General features: G+C 33.1%; 1 protein-coding gene across 6 annotated transcripts in view; it reads left to right on the top strand.

Moving 5' to 3' along the window:
• Positions 1–255: 255 nt before the first annotated feature.
• LOC108359258 (ATP-binding cassette sub-family G member 1) overlaps positions 256–18,945 on the top strand; it is a 72,625-nt gene continuing 53,935 nt past the window's right edge. For 2 of the 6 annotated variants that reach the window (XM_017611032.1, XM_017611021.1), the window contains exon 1: positions 395–527. The gene's annotated coding sequence lies outside the window, so the exon portion shown is untranslated. Of the gene's footprint in view, positions 528–870; positions 980–12,531; positions 12,639–18,945 lie in introns of those variants that run through there. The other 4 variants (XM_017611028.1, XM_017611031.1, XM_017611026.1 and 1 more) reach the window with 4 other exon arrangements.

Raw genomic sequence — 18,945 nt, 5'->3', positions numbered from 1 at the left:
ACGCGGTTTTGCTTTTTGTTTTGTTGATACGCGGTTTTGTACTTTAAACGACGATATGTATGTATGTTTATCGAATTCGCTAAGGTTGGGGTGAACCATACTATATAGGTTTAGCACAAAAGATCTATGTTTATAAGTTGCAGGGCTAGCATTCTTGCAAATATGTAATAATAAAAGCAAAATAGCGAAATTCTAAAACGCATAGCAAGTATTTATTATTTTATATATCAACAGTCTTTACTTACGTCTTTTTATGTGGGCACAATCGACCATTAAGTAAGTGCACTCAATTTGCGAGCATTCATCTTTCATTGTAGGCACTCATACTCTTTATAATTTCACGTTATCACTAGATCGGCATAAAGTCATTTACGACAGTGCATGCGAGTGAGCGAGTTCGAAACGGGTCTGTAGCTCCAAGCTAACAATGTGATTATAAGACAATCAGTATGAAATCGGTTAATTCGCAAGACAAGGCGTATGCGTTGGGTCAAAGTGGATTCTGATCAGTTGAATAATAGAAAAAAGTATATAACAACATATAAGTATTTAAATAAAGAGTACAAACAATTGCGTGCTAAAGTGACGGCGTTTAAGTGGTCAAGTTCATAAATGGCAGTGCACAATGGAATGAATGCTAATTGATTAAATATTTCAATGAATTTAAATATGAGCTGAGAGTGCAATTGCACTTTTATTTATCAATGTTTCAAACAATACAAAGTAGGCCTGCTGCGCATATGCATATTTACCTACAAACTTAGTATTTTCACTTTCGGTGCTGTTTGTGCAACATATCAAAAACAATTAAGAAGTGACGGCGAGCAGTTCGAACTTTTTGGCTGATTAAAATTACTTGCGTGTAGAGCAATCAAGTTAATGTTGTTGCGCCCATCGGAATCGGTGTGTCCATTAAGTGTGACCGAGGTCGATTAACTTGAAATATTATTCTTGAACTGTATATGTCTAAAAAAGAGAGGTATTTAATTGAGGGCCATTCCATTGTTATTGGTGGGGCATTTTACTCCATAATGTTATCAGTTGTGAATTATAACTATGTTGTCGGTACATATACAACAGCGAAAGATATTTTTTAACATAGCTAAATAACTAATATATAAAATTTTTTAACAAATACACCAAACGATTTCTTAGTTCTATGTAACTAACGTTTGAACGAATGTGACTGGTGGGACACTGAGAAGAGTTCAATTTTACCTTTATGCACTAAAATATGAATTTAAGCCAAAACCCTTAATTTTCAGGAAATATGTTTTTGTGTCGTAAAACATAAACTATAAGCTTTCGGTTTCAATAAAACTTAGGCTGATATACGTAATCTTCAAAGAAATATTAAAAAATATTTAAAATTGTGACGGGTGGGTCAGGTCCTTGTGACTGCTACAGCTTCTTTTTCTTTTAATATTTTTCAAAAGATGAATGAAATGTAGTCATTTAAAAAGAGGTTACTACTGGAGTGGAGGTAATTAGGGCATTGTAAAATTTATGTCTTTCTCCTCTTTTACGTGGAATGACCCTTAAACAGTGTATATACACTAAGCAAGGTTGTCGAAGTCGATTTTTAAGCTACATACATATATGCAGACATTGGATTGGGTAAACATTTGGCTACGTGGTTTTAGGAAACTTACGAAACACTTTTGACTAAAGTCGGAGTATCCGCCTTAGGGGGCCGGCGTAAAACTGTAGCCAACATCGAAATGAAAGCCACAAATTGGAGGTAAAATTAGACCAAACATTCAATATAACGTGTGAAGGGCCAGCAAGTTTTGTTTATATTGATTTTTCTCTGAATTTATGCACAAACTAGTTTGTCCTCACCCGCTTCACTGAGTGTGTGAAATGTTTGCTCGAGCGTGGCAATTCTCTTCAAACACCTCAAAAAAATTCGAAGTCTTCAAACTAAAGACTTGTTAACACTCTTTCGTTTGACACTTAAACTTCTCTATAATTTAATTATTCCCGATTTTTCAAACAGGTGGTAGCCCTCTTCAAAATATTGTCAAACAACAACTTATAAAGCCTTTATTGTCTGACACCCATATTGTGGTAAATATTTTAATTACATAATTTCCTTTGTAATGAATTTGACCTTTTAAACAGGTAGGAAAGCATTTTCAAAACCATTTCGATTGATTATTGTAAAAAATTTATGGAATTTATACACATTTTCCCATACCAAGTCCCAGTACTCTACCACAAATACTTTCACACTGAGAGAAAAACGCGTTGTAATATTAAGAAAAATGTTATGAATTCACTTAGGGAAATAATTCATAGTAAAAATTAATATTTTGTATTTGATTATCGTTTTAAAATGTTCGTATTTATAAATAATACTTTCATACCCCGCACGCGTGCTGTGGAGTTGAGACAAATTCAACATTTAAAAGCACATTTACAGGCCTGGCTGTAGCTGAGTGCGCAAAGATGCCTGCCAAATTTGTTATATTCCAGAGGGTCAGTGTTCAAGTCGCATTGCAGGCAGCATGGAAATTAATGTTTTTTTGTTTATCTTAATTATGAAAAAGCATCCGCGAAGTGTAAAACGCTTAATTTTAATACGGGCGTACTTGAATTGAATATTTCCATACTAAATACTAAAATTTATTACGAGTTGGGTTGGTGCTCTTTCATATGCGCATTTTTTTTTAATTTAACACGTTTTTTTTTAATTTTACAATTGTTTTCTCTTAGCGCAGAGTTATAAAAATATATAATATTGGCGCATACACATATGTTAGTTTTTGGCCGAGCTTCTCCTCCGATTTGTAGCGCAAGCCTTGATGTTGTCATACAAAGAGGAGCGACCTACAGTTTTACGCCGACTCCGAACGGCGATTGTATTTTTATGAGAAGCTGTTTTCCGTGGCAGAAATATACTCGGAGGATTGCCATTGCCTGCCGAGGGACGAACGCTGTTAAGAAAACACCTTTTTTCTAAATTTTCTTATTTGCGATGTTGCTTTGACCAAGGCTTGAACCCAGGCCCTGCGGAGTGGTAGCGCACACTGCCAAAGAGTTATGCTATATGAAGTTCCGTTTGTATGGGAGGTTCCACGACCCCTGCTCCAATAACTGCCCCTTCTCCAAAAACGCTTATTTTTTCTATGAGCGTTGTATTGATTTTATATGTATGTATATCTCCATACCATATTCCAGTCCTCTACCACAAATACTGCCAGAGATATGCAGTATGAAAAATTCCGTTTATATGGGCCACGCCCCTTTTCTAATCGAGATTAAAGCAGTCCTATGTACATTTTAAGTTGGGCTGAATGACACCAGTGTACAAAATATCACGATGTCGGTTTAGTTAAAGCGGGAAAGCGCAACAAACAAACAAACTCACTTTCGAATTTATAATACTAGTGTTCGCCCAGCGGTTGAAATTCAACCGCTAAAATTAAGGATAGTTTATGTGAGTTGAGCTGAAATAACACTAGTTGGAATGGGTTAAGTGGAGGGGAGTGTAGCTTAGTACTTAGCATAACATAACATACCATAACATAAGATTAAATAATATAACATATGCAGCATAACACACCACAATATAACATCGCACAATCTTCAGTTGCATTTCCTTTTTATCCCTATCACTTTCTTCCTCTCTATCTTTGTCTCTATCGCTTTTAATGTTTATGTTTATGTTTATCTTCACCTTCATGTTCATGTTCATATTCACGTTCATGTTCATGTTCATATTCTTGTTCATCTTCATCTTCATCTTCATCTCCATCTTCATCTTCATATTCACCTTCGTTTATATTTAGGTTTCCTTACTTTTATTCTAATCTTTACCTTTATCCCTTTCTTCTTCTACATATTCAACTTTACCTTCTGCCTTGCATGAATCTTAATCTTCATAAATCTGATTCCTAAACTGCTGCTTAGCAGATTTCTTTAATTCAGTAACAATATTAAAGCATACTTAGTAGACATATTTAGGAGGCATTTNTCTTCATCTTCATCTTCATCTTCATCTTCATCTTCATCTTCATCTTTTTCCTCGTCTTGGTCTACATCTTGTTCTTCATCTTTATCTTTTCCTTTATCCTGATCTAAATATGTCCATTCTTTTCTTCATTACATATTCACCCCCACCATTGTTATCAGGTTAGATATTTAAATTTTCCTTCCTCTTTGTCTTTATATTTAGGTTTCTTTACTTTTATTTTAATTTTTGTATTTATCCCTTTCTTCTTCTCCATACTCAATTTAACCTTCTTCCTTGTTTGAGTCTAGTCTATTCGTGTACATACCCTGCAGGGAGTGACGTTAGCTTATACCTAACTTTAGTCTGTTTACGCGAACACTAGTGCTAACTATTAACTGTGTATTTTGTTCGAAAAAAGCTAACTACTTTTGTGGGGCGATGGCCGCAAAAAAGTCAGACCTGGATACCTCTGCATTACATGTCAACTAACTTGTAACTAACTACTTTTGGACATAAAATATCAATAAGAAAAACAAAATATTTTTTTGTTTTTTTACTTTTTTATTTAGTTATTTATTTACTTTATTACATTTCATATTTGTTTACATATTCTGCTCTGGGTGGCCTCATATTCGAACACCGTCAGACATAACTTCAAAATGATAGTATAAAATTTCGATCTTCCTTTTATTTGTCCTGAATATGAAAAAGAATCTGCGAAGTTCAGAAAAAAGTGTATTGAAAGTAATTTTTGTATGAGGATATTTAATAGAAACTTGTAAAGAAAACCAACTCTCGATTGCGTCTGCATGACTCCTGCACGACTTTACAATTCACTTTAAGTTGGTTTTGTCATAGCTAATTAAAAGTGAGGTATTAATCGAAATCTCGCCAAAAAGCTAACTATAAGTTGGTTAGTTTTAACAATTGATAATTTTTCACTGCAGGGTACATACATACATCTTATTCCTAAACTGCTGCTTAGCATGTTTCTTTAATTCACTATCAATATTAAAGCATGCATTTACATGTATGACATTGGGATTGGTGTGACCTTTGAATTGATTTTTTCGCTCTATTTTAAACTAAATGATATTTTAAAAATTGCACATCAGCATCAAAATACCTTTCTAATGATATATAATTTTGTATACCTTAGAAGTATAGTTTAGCCGTAAAAGGGGTGTAAAGGAAACATGATTGCCTATTTATATAATTGATTAGTGCGGATGGTACATTAATATGGAATAATCTCAACAAATCGGAGGAGAGGCTCGGCCAAACACTAACATATGTGTAAGCGCCAATTTATTATTATATTAATCTCAACAAATAATATTAATATAATAGATTGGCGCTTATACATATGTTAGTGCTTGGCCGAGCTTCTCCTCCGATTTATGGCGTGCGCCTTGATGTTGTCACACAAAGGGCAGGGACCTACAGTTGTACACCGACATTCATATCACGGGGGAACGACCTTCCACAACTTTGAAATTTCCCACAGATTCCAATCTGCATAATGGCAAGTTGGCATGGACGATGATCCTCAAAAGTCAGGATGCGATTGAGCTTCTGAGGTTGGTAACGGCTAAATAAATATAATATAAAGTTAGGGAATAAAAAAAAGTCGATATTAGATGCTCATCATGTCTGTTAACAGAATATTCGGATAAATGGGGAAGAATACGAATGGGCGGGAACATTACCTACATCAAAATTTCGGTAACCGACTTCAGTCATACAATTCCTTCAAAATCCTTGCTCTCACAAGTTGAGGAGAAGTTCAAAGTAGATACCAACGGCACGTGAACGAATCTCATGTAAAGGTCGCGATGACTCGATGAGCCGAACCTAAATCTCTTTACGATTATACAATGGCCTACTCCCTACATTGCTGTCTGGCTCAAGGTTGTAAAGACGAGGAATGGAAAGAATCCAATAAGTACTTCTTATAAGTCGCTGGAAGCCACAAAAATATGCTGATAGAACTGTAAGCGATCCTGGGCTGTGACGAAAAAAAATGTTATGCGTCACTGGAATAATAAGAATATGCTGCTCTAAGAGAAGAGGGGCGTGTACCTCAAAGATAAAAACTAAAACTTATTTGGCATATTTCATTTTCAACCTAAATTGCTTAGCTCACAAAATTACAAAGAAATACATGAAAAATTATTAAAAGGCTGGAACAAAAGACGCGAAAATTTTTCTCCAATGTTTCCACAATTCACCAATAAAATCATAGTCACAACCGTTATAACCTAGGGACACTATCAGGCATTTAAACTTGATAAGCAGAGCTGAGTATACATACATATATATGTTCGTACGTATGTACGTATGTATATACGTATATACATATGTACATATGCACATATGCATATACTTATAAACATACGAAAAGATTTGATTCGCGTAAATTTTATAAATGTTTATTAGATTATTTACGAACTACACTTGGACACTATATTACTAATGGGTTCAAGTACAATAATATTTTATTGACTTATACTAGTATATACATATGTATAAACCTTTGCGATTAACAAGTTAGCATTTTCAAATGTAAACGATAAGTCCTGTATACAGCAACAAATTGTTAAGTTTCAATATTCTAGCATACATACATAAGTACATTTATATGTGTGTACATATACGTGCATATACCTATAAAAACATCTACATATCCACTCTAGTGTTGATAATTTCGATACAATTGTACTTTTTTGATACAATTTCAAGTGATTTCTACTTTCCTACTAGCCAGCATTTTTAGTACGATTTCATCTTCTAAAATTTTGTAACACTTGATTCTTTAAGTTATACAGCACTGTTTTGATTAATTTCTTCGGGCGCTGTTACGCAGACGATCATATGATCCCTGGTCACGGCACTTTTTCTCTCATTTTTTCCATTCTTATTCTCTTTGACCAACATGCTGTTACACAGAGGGTCAAACGACCAGTGTGTTTATTTGGCTCAGTTGTATTTCTTTGGTCAATTTTTTTACTACATTTTACATTTGTGTTATGAAAAGACGAAAAAATATTAACGGTATATGAGACATTATTTTTCATATCGGACACCAAATTTGGTGTCACACTTTCGATTGACTTAAAATTTTTTTTTTATGGGTTCTATACTTTTTCATGTTACACGTGTTCGTGGAATTTTTTTCGCTTTTTTCTTCGGAGATATGATCTGTCAAAGTTTGCATTTTTTCGTGATTCTGACTAATCACGTACTCCTTCAAATCGTTATATCTCGGGTACTCCCCATCGTAGAGACTTCATCTTAACCTCGTTTTAAAGCTAAAAAACGGGCTTAATATTTCTATATATCAGATGGTCAAGATTGTCCCAAAGCTAACTTAGCTATTAACAGTTGAACTTTTTGAAGTTGATTTGCATAGTGAAGATCAGTAAATTAGGGATTTATAATAACACCATCGTAATCCTTGTTTAATTCTCTATAAAAAACGTGGTTCAAAAAAATTTGCGTTTTTCAAGAACTATTTTTAAAATGTTTTTCTTTATGACGAGATGGTTTATTTTGTGAGAATCAACAAGTTTTTGTAGTTAGTTTTCCAAAACTTATATTGAGATATATTTAGTAATGTGTTAAACATCGAGTTTTTGCAAGAATTTAAATTTTATTGCAGATTTCGNTACTAGCCAGCATTTTTAGTACGATTTCATCTTCTAAAATTTTGTAACACTTGATTCTTTAAGTTATACAGCACTGTTTTGATTAATTTCTTCGGGCGCTGTTACGCAGACGATCATATGATCCCTGGTCACGGCACTTTTTCTCTCATTTTTTCCATTCTTATTCTCTTTGACCAACATGCTGTTACACAGAGGGTCAAACGACCAGTGTGTTTATTTGGCTCAGTTGTATTTCTTTGGTCAATTTTTTTACTACATTTTACATTTGTGTTATGAAAAGACGAAAAAATATTAACGGTATATGAGACATTATTTTTCATATCGGACACCAAATTTGGTGTCACACTTTCGATTGACTTAAAATTTTTTTTTTATGGGTTCTATACTTTTTCATGTTACACGTGTTCGTGGAATTTTTTTCGCTTTTTTCTTCGGAGATATGATCTGTCAAAGTTTGCATTTTTTCGTGATTCTGACTAATCACGTACTCCTTCAAATCGTTATATCTCGGGTACTCCCCATCGTAGAGACTTCATCTTAACCTCGTTTTAAAGCTAAAAAACGGGCTTAATATTTCTATATATCAGATGGTCAAGATTGTCCCAAAGCTAACTTAGCTATTAACAGTTGAACTTTTTGAAGTTGATTTGCATAGTGAAGATCAGTAAATTAGGGATTTATAATAACACCATCGTAATCCTTGTTTAATTCTCTATAAAAAACGTGGTTCAAAAAAATTTGCGTTTTTCAAGAACTATTTTTAAAATGTTTTTCTTTATGACGAGATGGTTTATTTTGTGAGAATCAACAAGTTTTTGTAGTTAGTTTTCCAAAACTTATATTGAGATATATTTAGTAATGTGTTAAACATCGAGTTTTTGCAAGAATTTAAATTTTATTGCAGATTTCGATATCCAGGTATAATATCTGTACGGCAAGATTTTTCCTACCCCTAAAAATGGGCGTGGCAATTGTAGGACTAAAGTTTGAAAAACGCAGATTTTATTGTGGATTTCGGCTGAATATCGCTTCGTTAACAAGATTTGTTCCACAACTTTTTCAATCAAAGAATATTCTAGAAATTCGCGTGGCTATATTAAAACCAAAGTTCAAAAATTTAGACTTTAATGTGGATTTTTATTTGTTCTTGAAAACCCCCAATTTTTTTAACCACGTTTTCTATAGAGAATTAAACAGGGATTACGATGGTATTATTTTAAATCCCTAATTTACTGGTCTTCACTATGCAAATCAACTTCAAAAAGTTCAACTGTTAATAGCTAAGTTAGCTTTAGGACAATCTTGACCACCTTCTATATAGAAATGTTATGCCCGCTTCTTAGCTTTAAACTGACGTTAAGATGAAGTCTGTACGATCAGCAGAACCCGAGATATAACGATTTGAAGAAGTACATGATTAGTCAGAATCACGAAAAAATGCAAACTTTGACAGATCATAGCTCTGAAGAAAAAAAAGAAGAAACAAGTAAGAAAGTCTAAGTTCGGGCGGAGCCGAACATTAAATACCCGGCGCAAGTATTAAATATATGTTTTTTCACCTTTCCGAAACATACCGCTACATGGTAAGCCGGTGTGTATCAATNGTTCTATACTTTTTCATGTTACACGTGTTCGTGGAATTTTTTTCGCTTTTTTCTTCGGAGATATGATCTGTCAAAGTTTGCATTTTTTCGTGATTCTGACTAATCACGTACTCCTTCAAATCGTTATATCTCGGGTTCTGCTGATCGTACAGACTTCATCTTAACGTCAGTTTAAAGCTAAGAAGCGGGCATAACATTTCTATATAGAAGGTGGTCAAGATTGTCCTAAAGCTAACTTAGCTATTAACAGTTGAACTTTTTGAAGTTGATTTGCATAGTGAAGACCAGTAAATTAGGGATTTAAAATAATACCATCGTAATCCCTGTTTAATTCTCTATAGAAAACGTGGTTAAAAAAATTGGGGGTTTTCAAGAACAAATAAAAATCCACATTAAAGTCTAAATTTTTGAACNTCGATATCCAGGTATAATATCTGTACGGCAAGATTTTTCCTACCCCTAAAAATGGGCGTGGCAATTGTAGGACTAAAGTTTGAAAAACGCAGATTTTATTGTGGATTTCGGCTGAATATCGCTTCGTTAACAAGATTTGTTCCACAACTTTTTCAATCAAAGAATATTCTAGAAATTCGCGTGGCTATATTAAAACCAAAGTTCAAAAATTTAGACTTTAATGTGGATTTTTATTTGTTCTTGAAAACCCCCAATTTTTTTAACCACGTTTTCTATAGAGAATTAAACAGGGATTACGATGGTATTATTTTAAATCCCTAATTTACTGGTCTTCACTATGCAAATCAACTTCAAAAAGTTCAACTGTTAATAGCTAAGTTAGCTTTAGGACAATCTTGACCACCTTCTATATAGAAATGTTATGCCCGCTTCTTAGCTTTAAACTGACGTTAAGATGAAGTCTGTACGATCAGCAGAACCCGAGATATAACGATTTGAAGAAGTACATGATTAGTCAGAATCACGAAAAAATGCAAACTTTGACAGATCATAGCTCTGAAGAAAAAAAAGAAGAAACAAGTAAGAAAGTCTAAGTTCGGGCGGAGCCGAACATTAAATACCCGGCGCAAGTATTAAATATATGTTTTTTCACCTTTCCGAAACNTTTTTTCGTGATTCTGACTAATCACGTACTCCTTCAAATCGTTATATCTCGGGTACTCCCCATCGTAGAGACTTCATCTTAACCTCGTTTTAAAGCTAAAAAACGGGCTTAATATTTCTATATATCAGATGGTCAAGATTGTCCCAAAGCTAACTTAGCTATTAACAGTTGAACTTTTTGAAGTTGATTTGCATAGTGAAGATCAGTAAATTAGGGATTTATAATAANCCCTTTTTCCAACATTTTATCATAAACGTATTTCTTTGTGAAGAATTGTTTGCAATAATCAATTTTGTATAAATTAGCTTTAATATTTACTGAATTATCGAAGATTTTGTATTTCTCTAAACCGTTATATGGGATGTAGGCGTGGTTATGGTCCGCTTTTAAAAATTATCGGCCATTTAGTATGCTGTACCAAGGCCAAAAACTGTGCAAAGTTTAGAAGAAATTGGTGCAGCGGTTACCAAGATATACACATGTAACCATAAGTGGGCGTGGCTACGCCCATTTTCCAAAACTTATAATATTCTTATTTTACGTCTGAAAATTGTTGTAAATATCGATTTTAAGTGAATAATCCTCAGTAGTTACTAAAATATCGCAGTTTTCGTATTACCGAAAATTACCGTTATATGGGATGTGGGCGTGGTTATTGTCCGCCTTTTAAAATTTTCGGCCATTTAGTTTGCTGTATCAAGGCCAACAACTGTGCCAAGTTTGGAAGAAATTGGTGCAGCGGTTACCAAGATATACACATGTAACCATAAGTGGGCGTGGCTACGCCCATTTTCCAAAAATTTATAATATTCTTATTTTTCGTCTAAAAATTATTGTAAATATCAATTTTGAGTGAATTATCTTCAGTAGTTACTAAAATATCGCAGTTTTCGTATTTCTGGAAATTACCGTTATATGGGAAGTGGGCGTGGTTAAAGTCCGATTTCGCCCATTTTCAATACCAACCTACCTTGGATTAAGGGAAACCTACATACCAAATTTCGTTGAGATATCTCAATTTTTGCTCGAGTTATCGTGTACACGGACAGACGGACAGACGGACAGACGGACAGACGGACGGACAGACAGACATGGCTTAATCGATTTCTTTTTTCATCCTGATCATTTATGTATACATTTGTCTATATCTATCTCGATTCGTTTTGGCTGTTACAAACAACCGTTATGTGAACAAAATTAATATACCCTTGTGCACAAGTGCGCTCGGGTATAAAAAGGTTCGCTAGCATTATTTTTACTCTGCATATGTACTACTTTGTATACAGCAGCAAAAATGTACCATTCTGTTACTGAAAGGAGAAATAGTATGAAAAATACTCAATTTCGCTACTAAAAGGAACAAATAGTAAATTGTATCACAAGCCAACCCTTTTTTGATCAGTGGTTCGCTTTCAATTTTTTCGTTGTGCAGTGAAAGCAACAACAATTGGTGACCAGGGATCATATGATCGTCTGCGCCCTTAGATGATAGATTTAGACATCAAAACAAGGAAAAATATAGAAAAACTACAAAGAGGAAGATGTTTTGAATTTTAGAGGAAAATACAAATTTGTGTAAACTTTTGTCGTACTATGAAGAAAAAAATTCACTTTTATGCCGAAGTTCTAATATAGGCTTTAAAACTGAACCCTTCTGTATTATGAGGCAATATGCCAGCATTGTTCCACTAATTGTTTCAGAAGTGTGGAATTGCTAGAATAGAAGACAACAACACAGAATTTTGGGGCTTGGCTGAACACTTTTTTAAGGGCCAAATTAATAGTGCGTAGTTAACCGCTGACAAAAGTTTAACTATTGATTTTGATATTCAAAGCGCTCAGTTAACAAAAGTTTAAACTAGCATGCCATAGTTAAACGCTTGTGAAATTAATTTTTTTTTTGTGGAACGAATTTCAAATTTCAATTGAAAAGTATTGAATTTAGAATTTGTATATTTTCAGGCGATATGAATTTGCCATATATTTAATACTTCTATCGGCAGTAACCTATCTGCGCAATATGATTGCCTGCAGTACGGGGGAGCGACTACAGGACTGCTGAATCGGAAGCTACCTTATAAACTCCGTCAATTACAGACCGACTACTTGCAGTGTATTTCATCGATTACTTTTACAAGGCAATGTCCTAGGCGGTAGCCACCATCGGCTCTCTCTGCACTACCGGGAGTTGCTAATGTAGTCACTTGCGTGATTTATGGGCGCCCTCTGTCGTAGTTTTTCGCTATCCTGCTTACGACTGGTTCGACTCTGCATTACCATGTGCAGTACCATGGATTCAGCGATCAAAGGGAGATAGTTTTGAGCCAAATGTACGTATTGCGCATGCGCATATTTTTCATGTATTAGCATCTGTGAATATATGTGACAGATACAATCAGGCGAGTTGATCCTCAGCAGAGTGTCCAGATTTGGCGGTTTCGCGCCAATTTGGCGATTTTTTTTTGGATGTTTGCGCGTATAAATTTAGAAAATCGCCATTGGCGATTTTTGGCGATTTTTTCCCTTCAAATCAATTTTTTCCATTTATAAAAATATACAAAACTTAGTTTTCCACGATACTTTTACAGAAGAGGCTAATGAACTGCGTGATAAACTTGACTTAAGAAGCATATTCAAAGACTGTCAAAAATGTTGAATCACCCTAATCGAAGAACTTTTGAAACGATTACCTAGTCAATTAAATACTTTTAAAAAAGCTTTGATTTTGTCACCAAGAAAGTGTGTGAATCACAAGAGGACGAGTTTCAGGGACCTGCCAGTTCACTATTTGACTCTGAGGGAAAGAAAATCAGCGAAAACTGAATATTTAAGTCTTTTAACTTTCCCATGGAATAACTTTTCTCAGAACCATTCCATCCGACTCTGAAGAATTTGGGATAATTGCTTAGGGAGTGAAAACCGCAACAGGAAATAAAATGTTTGGAAATATACATAAGTAAATTCAGATTATTATCCTTGCCGCACTCACATGCTTTGTTGAGCGCGTTTTTTCCGTAATGAATTCAACAAAAAGTAAGATTCGAAATAGGATGAGGCTGGAAAGCCTTAATTCAATAGTTCGAATAAAGTGTTATATGAAGGCTAATAGTTTCTGTTGCAAAACGTTTCCAATATCAAACAGTGGGTAGGTTCAGAAGGCGCAGCAGTTTAGCGCAACCGTTGCTAAAAAAATCAGTGATCGTAATGCGTCTTCTGAACGGCTTGATACATTAGCTGTCAAGTTCAAAACACATAACATGTTGTCTCAAATGATCATAAAAATATTACGATCATTTAACACGCANGGGTAGGTTCAGAAGGCGCAGCAGTTTAGCGCAACCGTTGCTAAAAAAATCAGTGATCGTAATGCGTCTTCTGAACGGCTTGATACATTAGCTGTCAAGTTCAAAACACATAACATGTTGTCTCAAATGATCATAAAAATATTACGATCATTTAACACGCAACTGTTCAGTTGATCAGAAGTGTAAAACAACGCGTTCAGAAGGTGCAATCGCAACAGTTACTGAGCTGTTGCGCCTTCTGAACGTGCCCAGTATGTCATCAAGGTTGAATAGCTCAATATATGACAACAACATAAATGTAAATCATTCAGACACTATAGGTGATTTTGAATTGTGGAAATAGCTGATCTCGCCTTGTTATAGGTTTTTATTTTATTTTTACCGCCGAGCTCTTAAAAGCGGATTGTGCGATTAATCAATTAATATGAACTATAATAAATTTAATAATTGCGCAGTCCTATTACAAAATGTGTTGAAACAAATATTTTTAAAAAGTTTTCGTATTTTTAGAGACAATTTTTTGTACATCACTAAATGAAATGGGGAAATGAGAATCAAAAATTTTGTACGCCCAAGTATGATAAGGCATTTTATTTTATTTCATTATATATTGTTTATAAATGAATTATATTTTTATAAATCATATGTTTGGTCAAAAATATTGTTCTTCGAAAAAAACATGCAAAATCCAACGGATATATTAAAAAATAAATAATTTTTTGTACTTTTTATTATACTAATATTATAGATTTTGAGACGAGAAACACGATTCCACTATTTAAAAAACGAAAAAAATGTCAACCTCTCAATTTGAAAAATGCATTATACATTGCATTTTTTATGATTTGCATGCAGCTGTGCATGCTTCACTCAATTTTATTGTTATTGTTTTTTTTCGATAATTTTTTTATAAAAGTAGAGTTGATCATCTAACCAAAAGTATATAAATCTAAGTTCTAAACTTTGTGCAAAGGTTAAAAATCAACCATCAACAAAGTTTCATTAGAATAGCAAACTCTTTAGCTAAAATTTCTAGAAATTATCTGCGTACCAAAATACGCATGTAAAGCTAAGTATATATTATTTAATTTATCCCCTCTTTTTTCACTTAAAAATCATCTGTGCCACATTTCTACAATTTAATTCATGATAAAAACATTAGAAGGTAAAATCATTCTCTCAATTCGGCGGCCATGATTTTTGTCTGACGTTTGCAAACATTTTAAAATCATATGAAATTGAAAATAAAAAAATGAAGTTGTTCACAATTGTTGCTGTTTGAGATTAAAAATGAGAATGTGAGCTTGAGTTCCAATTTTAAAATTACATTGCTGGCAAACGTCAGACTGCATCTCAATGATTTTACCTTATGAACCAATAATAGAAAGGTTTTGTAATAAAACAGTCTTCTTGCTCGCACACAAAAAAACGGCTCCTTTACTTGTGCAGAATGTTGATCTACAGTTTCTAGTTTTATTGGTAGTAAAACCAAAAATTCTTCATTCTAAATATTCGTTGGGATCACCTTCGTTTGCGTAAATTCCTGAAACAAGTCTAGAATAGCGACCGTTTAGATATAAAATAACCGAAAGTGCCGATTGATAGAACTTTTTACGCTGATTTCAACGATACCAAATTTATTTGGCGCAGGTAATAAACAAAGAAGATATAAGAGGTTTATTTGCTTTGTTTACTTATATATTTTATTACCACTTAATTCTTAAAACCCAAAAGTAGATCATAATAAAAAAAATGTATATCGAATATAAGATAATACCTTGTACTTTCTAAATAGTATAAATTTCTTTATCATTGATCATGCAGTTTTTTTCAAAAAAGGTTATTTCATGAAAAAATAGCATATGTTCGTTTTTTAGTGGTTTTGGTTTAAATATATAAAAAACAATTTCAATTATGTATATCAGTTATCTTTATGGTGACGTTATTAGTTTTTTAATCGGTTATGTGGTTCATAGGATATTAATATTTAAAAAAATCTAAGAATTTAATTGTAACCTTCTATATATTTTACTTGCGCTAAATAATTTTGACATGGTTGAAATGAGCGTAAAAAGTTCTATTGATCTGCATTTTTTGTTTTTGCATAGCTGAACGGTCGGTATTCTAGATTTGTTCCAGGAAATGACGAATAACTTAAATTAAAAATCTTTTATTTTACGTATTGCTTAGTATTTCCATTAAATTAATAGTACATATTTTACTTCTAATTGTAAACTTTCCGCACTTTCCTAGAACCTTTCTACTAGCGTTTTCTCAAAAGGCGATCACATTCTTCCCCTTTCTCCTACTTCCAAATACAAACCTAGATAAAGGAGTGTAAAATTTTACCTGTCACAAATTACATAACCTTGTGTTATTGAATCATGATTTTACCTTATAATGTTTTTATCATGATTTAATTTATTATAAAATTCATGAAATTAAAATAAAACTCGAAAATCTCTGTAATTTTCCTTTAAGGTACTGCCACTGCGATTTGTTTTAATTTAAAGTGTCATTTTTTACATACGATTACTAGGTTTTCGTTTTCTTTTTTTATGTAACTGTACTGTAATGTTTGCTGACTGCACTTGTAGATACGGCCAATATAGAAGTACTACATACATACATATATGGAATTTCCATATTTAACTATGTGACTCTGAATATAAATTCAACGTTAAACTCTAGTTGGTGGTTAAGTTAACAATCGTTTAACCAAGCACTGTGAATGAGCTACTGTTTTCAAACATACATACAAGTATATAACATCTCTCAAGGAGTGTTGCCGATTGCACGTTCTTCAGCCAATGTTGAAAGGAAAAATTACAAAAATTAATAAAAATAAAATGTCGAAATAGAATTCAAGTAGAAATAATTTCGTCTTTAAGAAGAACTAGAGATTATCCTAATTTTAGTGATAACATAACATTGATAAAAAGTTCAGGCTCAGTTGAAACTACGAGTAATTATTGCTGGATTAGTAATTTTTTTTAACCTACTGGCACTTTGTAAATTTAAAAATATCTATTCATTGTACTTACATACATGCATTTAAAATCATAGCATCTGATGTAAAAGTGTGTACACTTTATGTGTATAAAATAAAGATAATATTGTTTCCCAATTTTTAGCAATTATTTGTACTTTATTAGGAACAATAATTAAATACAATTTATACACAATAATTAAATATAAGAAAAATTGTGGGAGTCAAAATTTGGTACAATTTAGTGATAAAAGTACAATTTGAATTACATTTTCATACGAAATTGGAAAATGCAATTATCAACACTGATCCACACACACATCATATATACATAAATACGTACTAATGTATGCATATAAGAAATTTCACTATTTATGGATTTATGTACATTGGAACTTATTTTATCAATTCCGTGAATTCATAGTGCAATATTTTGTGCCATAAACTCTACATTAAGCGTGCCAGGCTTTTCATTTGTAAATAACACAGTGCAACAAGATTCTACGTTTTCGATGAAGGTAAAAGCATATGAAAGTTTGCACTTCCCATAAAAAAATCCCAAAAGGATTTTTAGCCTATAGATCTGGTTTATCTCTTATGCGTATTTAAAGTTGGCGACCTTGTATACAGGAACCAATTAGTAAAATTCGATCAAATAATGAAATTCTTCTGGAAAGTATTGGTATATTACGGTTTTTGGGTCGAGGAATTCATTTTTGATGTTTAGGGGAGAAAAAATTCTGTGTTCGTTGCTTAAAATATCACACTCTTGTAAGGCAAAGAAGGCACATTCTCTGCTCTTTGAGGCATTGTCAGGGGAGATGGTTGCTCTGAAAATCAGACGGTTGTATAAAACGACAATATTATGAAATGCGTGAGCTAGTAAAGGACAAGAAGGCATAACATGCAGGGTTGAGTGTAATATCAAACACAGTTTGCACCGGGGAAGTACAACATTTTTTGGAGGAAACGAAATCAATGGCTGCATTTCTTTATTCATTCTGAACGTTTGGAATAAACTTTTTTGTTTACTTATTCTTTAGAACGTTCCTGATGATATGTAAACGTATATTTCAATGGCATGGAGGAAACGAAATCAATGGCTGTATTTCTTTATTCATTCTGAACGTTTGGAATAAACTTTTTTGTTTACTTATTCTTTAGAACGTTCCTGATGATATGTAAACGTATATTTCAATGGCATTCTGTTTATTCTGGTTGTGAAATGGGTTTATCCGGAATGTATAAAGAAACGCAGCCAATATAAATAAAAATAAAAAAAAAAAAACATTTCGTAATAGAAAATATTATTTTTTAGAATTTTTCCCTATAAAAATGTTTTTTTTTTCTCATAAAACATTACACATAAATATTTTTTCTCACGAAAATTATATCTTTTTAACAAAGATAATATAATAATCTTTGCGACATCATCAAGCATAACTTTTATAAGGAAACTGGCAAAAATAATGGATTACTCAGCCTTGAAAACAGTAAAAATACTATTTTTCGTTGAAAAACCATAAAAAATTGCAAACATTTTACCACAGCGCCACCTAGCGTTAGTTTTAAGTAAAAATAAACATCAAAAATGAATTCCTCGACCCAAAAAAACAGAAATATTCCTGCAGGAAAATTTAGAGACAGTCTGGCAAAGCGCTAGTTCCGCTCTACAAATTTCACAACTATCTCTGAACTACTGCAAAAGGGATGCAGAGCTGGACAGTTGAAACTCATATGTTGCTACCCTGCAGTAAAATTTGGAGACAGTCTGACAAAGCGCTAGATCTGAACTACATATTTCAGAACTATCTCAGAACTGGTGCAAAACGGCTGCAGAACGGGACAGTTGAAGCTCTTGGTGTGCTAGTTGCGCTCTGTTGAGAAGTAAATGCACAAATTCTCATTTCTCGTACAATACTAAATAGCTCAGCGGGAAGACCTCCGACTCTAACATCGTTGGTCGCGAGTTCAAATCGCGGTGGAGGCAGTTGTGATTTTCAGATTTAATAAATTTAAATTGTTGAATGCCGCTTAAAAATTTAAGCGAAAACGACAAAATTTAATATAAATAAAATAAGAGAATAAAAATATTAAATAAAATGAAAAAATTAAAAAATTAAAAAATATCAAAAAATCGAATAATCAAATTTTTTTCATAAAAAACTTATTGTTGCAGATCTGTCCAAAATGGAAACAGTTCAGAAAAGAAAAAATATCCAGCAATCTAGTTTCAAAATTTTTTCTCATAAAAAACTTATTGTCCCAGAACTGACGAAAATTGAACCAGTTCAGAACTAGTTCGAAAGTTCTGCAGAGGTGGCAATTTCCACTTCGTAGGAC

This window comes from Rhagoletis zephyria, unplaced genomic scaffold (assembly GCF_001687245.7).
Source record: "Rhagoletis zephyria isolate East Lansing unplaced genomic scaffold, Rhagoletis_zephyria_1.1 Rzeph_scaffold_00367, whole genome shotgun sequence".
Classification (NCBI taxonomy): domain Eukaryota; kingdom Metazoa; phylum Arthropoda; class Insecta; order Diptera; family Tephritidae; genus Rhagoletis; species Rhagoletis zephyria.
The sequence above is the reverse complement of the archived record's forward strand: the minus strand, read 5'-3'. Positions and strand labels throughout refer to the sequence as shown.